We start from the raw sequence: 8545 nt of genomic DNA, 5'->3' as shown, positions 1-8545 counted from the left end.
ACGGGTTGTCCGAGGAGGTCTCTATTGGAAGATCTTATGAGGAGTCTGATGAAGGGGGCTGGGGGGATAGTGGTGGACGTTGGGTCATCCTCAAGCATGTGTGCTTTGGGGGGGGGGGGGGGGGGGGGTGACCCATTATTTCTGTTGTGGCGAGAGGATGCCCCTATTAGTCAACAGGGGCAGGAACAGGATGTGCAGTGTGTGGTGATGCACTATCAATTATGACGAGACAAGAGTAGAATGTAATCGAGGCTTTATTACACAGAGATGTGCGGCCTCCTTCAGCAGCTGGTGAAATGGCTGCTGTTCGGAGAGCAGACACATTTATACTCCGCCTACTGGGCAGAGCCAGTAGGCAGGGATCTACCCCTGTACCTGTAGTACAGGGGCCTTACCGTAATACCAGTATACACAATATAGTACAACAGTGGTGACTACCACATTCATCCCCTGTTAAAAATGAATCCAGCGGGGGTGGTGGAAAAACTATTTACATACAGAATGGCTTTAATATTACAGAGAATATTACAAATTTAGATGATCAGGCGCCTTGATCTGTCGTTGAGAGCGCCGCAGTGCTGGTGGCGACTCAGGCGTCGGCTTGGTCTTCGGTGACTCCAGGAGCATGTCGACATCTTCTTTATCCCCGGGTGGGTCCAACAGAAGGACGGATTGGCCTGGAGCGGGGGCTGTGGTGGGGTGCGCTGGGGAGAGGGAGGGTGGCGTCGAGCAGAGGGAGGGGTGTGTGGGGACCCAGCTGGTGCCAGGTCCCTGAGGGAGACTGTGTCTTGGCGGCCATCGGGGTACGCTACGTAGGCGTACTGCGGGTTTGCATGGAGTAGCTGTACCCTCTCACCCAACGGGTCCGCCTTGTGGAGCCGCATGTGCTTGTGGAGGAGGATGGGTCCTGGAGCTGCCAGCCACATTGGGAGCGAAACCCCGGAGGTGGACTTCCTGGGGAAGGCAAAGAAACGTTCATGGGGGGTTTCGTTAGTCTCTGTGCACAGGAGTAACCGAATGGAGTGAAGGGCGTCGGGGAGGACCTCCTGCCAGCAGGAGGCTGGGAGATTTCTGGACCTTACAGCCAGCTGGACGGCCTTACAGACCGCCCCATTCTCCCGCTCCACCTGCCTGTTTCCCCGGGGGTTGTAGCTGGTCGTCCTGCCCGAGGCAATGCCCCTGTTGAGCAGGTACTGGCACAGCTCATCACTCATAAATGAGGATCCCCAGTCGCGGTGGACATAGGCGGGGAAACCGAACAGAGCGAAGATGGTGTTGAGGGCTTTGATGACGGTGGCATATGTCATATCGGGGCATGGGACGGTGAAGGGGAATCAGGAATACTCATCGACCACATTGAGAAAATACGTGTTGCGGTCGGTGGAGGGGAGGGGCCCTTTGAAATCCCCGCTGAGGCGTTCAAAGGGGCGGGAGGCCTTCACCAGGAACGCACGGTCTGGCCGGTAGAAGTGCGTTTTGCACTCTGCGCAGTCCTGGCAGTCTCTGGTGATAGCCCTGACTTCCTTGATGGAGTAGGGCAGATTGTGGGCCTCAATGAAGTGGTAAAAGCGGATGACTCCTGGGTGACAGAGAGAGTCATGCAGGGTGCGGAGGCGGTCTACTTGTGCGCTGGCACATGTACCTCGGGGCAGGGCATCGGGGGACTCGTTGAGCTTACCGGGGCGATACAAATTCCGTAATTAAAAGTGGAGAGCTCGATCCTCCACCGCAAGATCTTATCATTTGAAATGAAATGAAATGAAATTTTTGATCTTACCCCGCTGTGTGTTGTTCAACATGAAGGCATGAACCGTTGGTCAGTGAGGAGAGTGAATCTCCTGCCGGCCAGGTAATGCCTCCAATGCAGCTTCAACAATGGCTTGGGGCCTCCTTTTCGACGGAGGAGTGCCGCATTTCGGAGGCATGGAGGGTGCAGAAAACGAATGCCACAGACGTGCCTGCCTGGTTGAGGGTGGCGGCCAGAGCAACGTTTGATGCATCGCTCTCGACTTGGAAGGGGAGCGTCTCGTCGACCGCATGTATCGCGGCCTTGGCGATGTCAGCCTTGATACAGTTGAAGGCCTGGTGAGCCTCAGCCGTCAGTGGGAAACTGGTGGAGTGGATGACTGGGCGGGCCTTGTCCGCATAGTTAGGGACCCACTGGGCGTAGTACGAAAAGAATCCCAGGCATCGTTTGAGGGCCTTGGGGCAGTGGGGTAGGGGAAGTTCCATGAGGGGGCGCATGCGATTGGGACGGGCCCTGGAACTCTGTTCTGAACCACATAGCCGCGGATGGCTAATCGGTTCGTGCTAATCACACACTTCTCCTTGTTGTAAGTTAGGTTGAGGAGTTTGGCTGTGTGGAGAAATTTGGAAAGGTTAGCGTCGTGGTTCTGCTGGTCGTGGCCGCAGATGATGACATTGTCCAGGTACGTGAAAGTGGCCCTCTGTCCATACCGGTCAACCATTCGGTCCATCTCCCGTTGGAAGACCGAGACCCCGTTGGTGACGACAAAGGGAACCCTAAGGAAATGTTAAAGGCGGCCTTCTGCTTCGAACGCAGTGTATGGGCGGTCCGCCTTACGGATGGGGAGCTGGTGGTAGGCAGATTTCAGGTCCACTGTCAAGAAGACCCGGTACTAGGGCAGCACGGTGGCCTAGTGGTTAGCACAACCGCCTCACGGCGCTGAGGTCCCAGGTTCGATCCCGGCTCTGGTTCACTGTCCGTGTGGAGTTTGCACATTCTCCCCGTGTCTGCGTGGGTTTCGCCCCCACAACCCAAAGATGTGCAGAGTAGGTGGATTGGCCACGCTAAATTGCCCCTTAATTGGAAAAAATAATTGGGTAATCTAAATTAAAAAAAAAAAAAGAAAAAAAAAAAGAAGACCCGGTACTGTGCAATCTGATTGACAATATCAGATATGCGAGGGAGGGGGTACGTGTCGAGCTGCATGTACTGGTTGATGGTCTGACTGTGGTCAATGACCATCCTGTTTTTCTCCCCAGTTTTCACCACTACCACTTGGGCTCTCCAGGGGCTGTTGCTGGCCTCGATAATACCGTCCCGCAGCATCCGCTGGACCCCGGACCTGATGAAGGTCCTGTCCTAGGCGCTGGACCGTCTGCTCTTGGTGGCGATGGGTTTGCAATCCGGGGTGAGGTTAGCAAACAGAGAAGGTGGGTCGTCCTCAAGGGTCGTGAGGCCGCAAACAGTAAGGGGTGGTAGGGGCTTGCTGAATTTCAGGGTTAGGCTCTGGAGGTTGCACTGGAAGTCCCGGCCAAGTAGCAAGGCAGCACAGAGGTTGGGGAGGACGTAGAGCCGGACGCGGCTGAACTCTACACCCTGGATGGTGAGGTTGGCGATGCAGTACCCCCGGATCGCCACGGAGCGGGATCCGGAGGCCAGGGAGATTCTTTGTTTAACGGGGTGTATCGCGAGGGAGCAGCGTCTTACCGTATCGGGGTGGATGGAGCTCTCGGTGCTCCCAGAGTCCAGGAGGCAGGATATCTCGTGCCCATCGACCTTCACCTTTGTCGACGCAGTCGCGAGGTTGTGCGGTCGAGACTAGTCGATCGTGACGGAGGCAAGACGCGGCTGGTCGTCGGCGGTTCCAGGCGATGATCAGCCCGATTAGGTGCCCAACGGGCAAAGGTCCTGAGGCGGGTAAGATGGCGGCACCCACGGGCCCACCACCAGATCTCCAGCTATTCTTCCGCACACTCAGAATGGTGGCCCAATACAGGATTTCCAAAGGAATCTGGTGAGCTCTTCTGCATGCATATATTAGCAAGGTAAAGGGGAGAGGCTCATACCTGGGCCTCTCTTCTAGCGCCAGCAGAGACTAGTGGCGATTCTTCCCTGGTGTGAGCACTCAGGCTCCAGAATGGAGAATCACGGCCATCACATTTTAAAACAAAAACAAACTTTATTCTTAATAAAAAAGAGAAATTCAACAAAGCAAGAACCATCAGCAACATTGTAGTTTACAAACACATATATTCTGAACTCACTTTTTCAGTTTTACTTTTTACTTTGCAGCATGAGTTACCTTGGGCGGGATTCTCCGACTCCCTGCCGGGACCCCCGGCACCGGAGATTCGACAGGGGCGGTAATTACGCCACGCCGGTCGTTGGCCACTCACAACGGCTCCCCCCCGGCAATTCTCCGACCCGCGATGGGCCCAAGTCCAGCCCGTTCTTTGCCAGTCCTGTCGGCGTAGATTAGACTAGGTCCCTTACCCGCAGGACCTGGTGGCATGGGCGGGCTCCGGGGTCCTGTGGGGAGGGGGAGGGGGCCCGATCTCGCCCAGGGGGTGCCCCCACGGTGGCCTGGCCCGCGGTCGGGGTCCAACGATCTGCGGGCGGGCCTGTGCCGTGGGGGGCACTCTTTTCCTACCCGCTGGCCATGTGGTCCTCCGCGATGGCCGGCGCGAAGGTGAACCCCCCTCTGCACATGCGCGGGGATGACGTCAGCAGCCGCTGATGCGCGGACCCGCGCCGGCCAGCGGAGTCCCTTCGGCCCCTGCTGGCGTGGCGCCAAAAGGCCTTCCATGCTGGCTGGCGTGGCGCCATCCACTCCGGCGCCAGACTAGCCCCTGAAGGTGCAGAGCAGTCCGCACCTTGGGGGCAGCCCGACGCCGGAGTGGTTCACGCCACTCCGTCCCGCCGGGACCCCCCGCCCCGCCGGGTACGGGAGAATCCCGCCCCTTATCTTAGAAAATATTGAATATTCATTTAACTTTACAGGGACCAACCCAAAGGTATTTCACAGTCCTCTGGAATTCATTTTCATCAGTACACCAGCTATTCTCGGAGGTATGAAATATCATGGTGTTCCTTCCACTAGCTTCTGTTGAAGAGATTTTCCAATTTCCCTTCACATGTCTGTGGACCCTTTAATTCATGCATGGTATTCACAGCTTCCTTGCATATTGATTTAAACATCAGGAATACCTTTGGTTCCTAAAGGCCTTCTGTGCTGTCTAAGGCTTTTAATCAGCTGCTGGTCCCACAACTGATCCCCAGCTCCTGGTAGATGATTTCTATCTGGCTGTTTGAGGGTCACTGTAGATTCATGTTTCAAGCTACAAGCTAGGCAAATCTTCCATCTCTTTTTGTGCTCATGAAATCCAACCTGAGTTTAAGCCTCACATGCATTCTGCATGGTGAACACTAAAGTTCAATCATTTGATTTTCTTAAAGTGCAGGTCTGACTAGCAATCACTCCTGTTGACTCTCTCAGTACAAATAGCTGCAGCCTATCCAAATCAAATCTTTAGTTACCTTCTGTGAGAACCTCACTCCTCGGCAAATCAAACCAAGAAACTTTCTAACCCACACACTGTGGAGTGGGGGTTTCGGAGGATGTAAAATAGAGGGGGGAGGCATACATTTGGGTGGGCAACCATCTTCCTGACAACCCTCAATCTCATCCCTCATAATATGGTGGCGGGAGGGCATGAAATTGGCGGCCCTCCTGCCATATTTAAATGAATAATTATGGGTCAACCAGGCCTGTTATCAAGCCAATTCATTGTGATACTGCACTGCCCATATCGTAAAATGTTTGGTGTGGGCAACTGGGTGGGAGCAGGAAACTCTGTTTTTTTACCCCAAATGATTAAAGGGCAAGAAGGAAGTTTGGGAAGACACTCTTTGGGGGATGCACCATGACAATCGTGGGGTTTGACTGAACCCCCTACTTCCTTCCTACCAGCTTCCCCCTTAAACTCACCCCCCTCATCACTCACTGTCCCTCTCCCTAACCTACCCAAACACTCCCAGCCCAAGAACCCACAATTACCTTCTTTGGAGATCCAAGGTCTTGGGGTCCTCTCCCTCAGTCTGGGCAGCAACCGGATTGGCTGGCAGCTCCTGAATGAAGGGTGAAGCCACACTCGTTGGTCCATCTCACACCAGTATGGTTTTCAGGCAGAACGTGCTGTCCATCACCACGTGTATTATTTAGCCTAGATTTTTGCAACACGAAAGGCGGGATTCTCCGGCTGCATTTGCCCGGCGACCGGAGAATCCTGCCCAGGGTCAATGAATTTTCCATTGTCGGCGTCTCACCATGGCATTCTTGCAGTGGACGGGACGGGAGAATCCAGCCCTAAGTTAGGTGAGTGGAAGGAAAGAACTTGGATTGATAACACACCCTTTTCAACCTCAGAGCATCACAAATTACTTCACGGCCAATCTGTTAAGTTCTGAAACAGTAAACATTGAGCAACAAAAGAGCAAAGTTACATGCTGGCTAAAAGAGAAAGCCAGTATTGATTACAAAATTGAACAGGTTAACAAATCTTCTTTTAACGATAAGCCAAAAGAGTTCATATTAAAATTATTCTGCATACATTCGAGAAATAGAAAATAATTTCATGACTGAAGATAAATAATTACATAAGCAAGTAAGAAAGAGTTCAAAGCTAATTTAAACATTTGCATTGTCGGAATGAAACTTTTTTTATTAAGTACAAAATTAAAGAGTTTAAAAGAAGAAAAACAAAGAAATGCAAATTAATTAAATTGCTTTTAAAATGTCAAGTTGTGTTTTTATGTTAATATAAACAGCAATTAAATAATACAGGGCATACAATGAAAGTTAGACAAGTAGAAGAAAATGTACTGAGAAGATCTAAATTAAATCTTCTAGTTTATACCAAATATATTCACTGGGAAATGGGCCAATTTGGCTTTATTTACACTAATTATTGAGGGTATATTCCAGTACTTTACAATGTAAAGCATTTGCCTATTTGGTTTGTGTTTGATATGATTCTCCTTGACATCATTAAGATTCTAATTTGCTTAAAAATATGTTGCTGAGGGTAATCACTGTATTGTTGGGACCACTGAATTATGATAGCTCTGCATCAGCCGATGAGATATTTTTTCCATCGCAAAGGAGTTTTCCGTGGGTTTCAGTTAACATTTCAGCTCTCAGTTGGCAGGGGGTGTTTTAAATCACAGGTTCTTGAAGGCATTTTGCATCCTAACACCACCCCCACTAGCCTCACAGCCATATGGCCTTCCCAATTTCTATGCGGAATAAACATTATGAACAGCAATTCCTTCGAATAAATCAAAGAGCACGAGGAAGCAAAGTCTAAAGGGAATCAGTGAGGTCATTTACATGTTGCAAACCCAGCTGATGTTGTAACTTGAAGATCCCAAAATGGAACCATGGCTCAAAATTATTTTTCTAAATAAAAGGTGGAGAAACAAAGTCACACAGCGGCTAATTAGTTTTAACAAAAAGAAAAAGCATTTGTTAAACATGAAAATATTGGATTATGATACCACACACCTTTAGCTTAACAATTACATACAGGTTTTAGGATTAACATGGATGACAAAGTACATCTTACTCTACAATGGTCTCATGATCACAAAGTCACCTATTAAGCACACAAGATGACTGTGGCCTAATGCATTCTCTAATTTGAACCCCGAGTGAATATTTGTGGATATTTCCTCAGAATCTCCCCAGATGATGTTCGATTTGATTCATAGGTACAGTGAAAAGTATTCTGCATACAATCCAGGCAGATCATTCCATTCATGAAAAACATAGGACATACAATAAATGCACAATGTAAATACATAGACATATACACTGGGTGAAGCACACAGAGTGTACTGCTACTCAGTAGAGAAGATGCGTGGACAGATCAGTTCAGTCCATAAGAGGGTCATTCAGGAGTATGGTAACAGTCGAGGTGGGGGGGGGGGGGGGGATTAGAACAAAGAACAAAGAAAAGTACAGCACAGGAACAGGCCCTTCTGCCCTCCAAGCCCACGCATTCCATGCTGCCCGTCTAAACTAAAACCTTCTACACTTCCGGGGTCCGTATCCCTCTTTTCTCATCCTATTCATGTATTTGTCAGGATGCCCCTTAAACGTCACGATCGTCCCTGCTTCCACCACCTCGTCCGGCACCCACTACCCTCTATGTTAAGAACTTACCTCGTACATCTCTGAACCTTGCCCCACGCACTTTAAACTTATGCCCCATAATAATTGACCCCTCTACCCTGGGACTATTCTGACTATTCTGCCCCTCATAATTTTGTAGACCTCTATCAGGTCGCCCCTCAACCTCCTTCATTCCAGTGAGAACAAACCTAGTTTATTCAACCTCTCCTCATAGCTAATGCCCTCCATACCAGGCAACATCCTGGTAAATCTCTTCTACACCCTCTCTAAAGCCTCCACATACTTCTGATGGTGCAGCAATCAGAATTGAACACTATACTCCAAAGAGTGGCCTAACTAAGGTTCTATACAGCTACAACATGACTTGGTAATTCTTATACTCAGTGCTCCGGCCAACGAAGGCAAGCATGCCGTATGCCTTCTTGACTACCTTCTCCACCTGTGTTGCCCCTTTCAGTGACCTGTAGACCTGTACACCAAGATCTCTCTGACTGTCAATACTCTTGAGGGTTCTACCATTCACTGTATATTCCCTACCTGTATTAGACCTTAAAATATGCATTACCTCACATTTGTCTGGATTAAACTCCAACTGCCATCTCGCC

The sequence above is a fragment of the Scyliorhinus canicula genome, chromosome 2, assembly GCF_902713615.1.
Source record: "Scyliorhinus canicula chromosome 2, sScyCan1.1, whole genome shotgun sequence".
Lineage (NCBI taxonomy): Eukaryota > Metazoa > Chordata > Chondrichthyes > Carcharhiniformes > Scyliorhinidae > Scyliorhinus > Scyliorhinus canicula.
Note: the sequence above shows the minus strand (reverse complement) of the source record.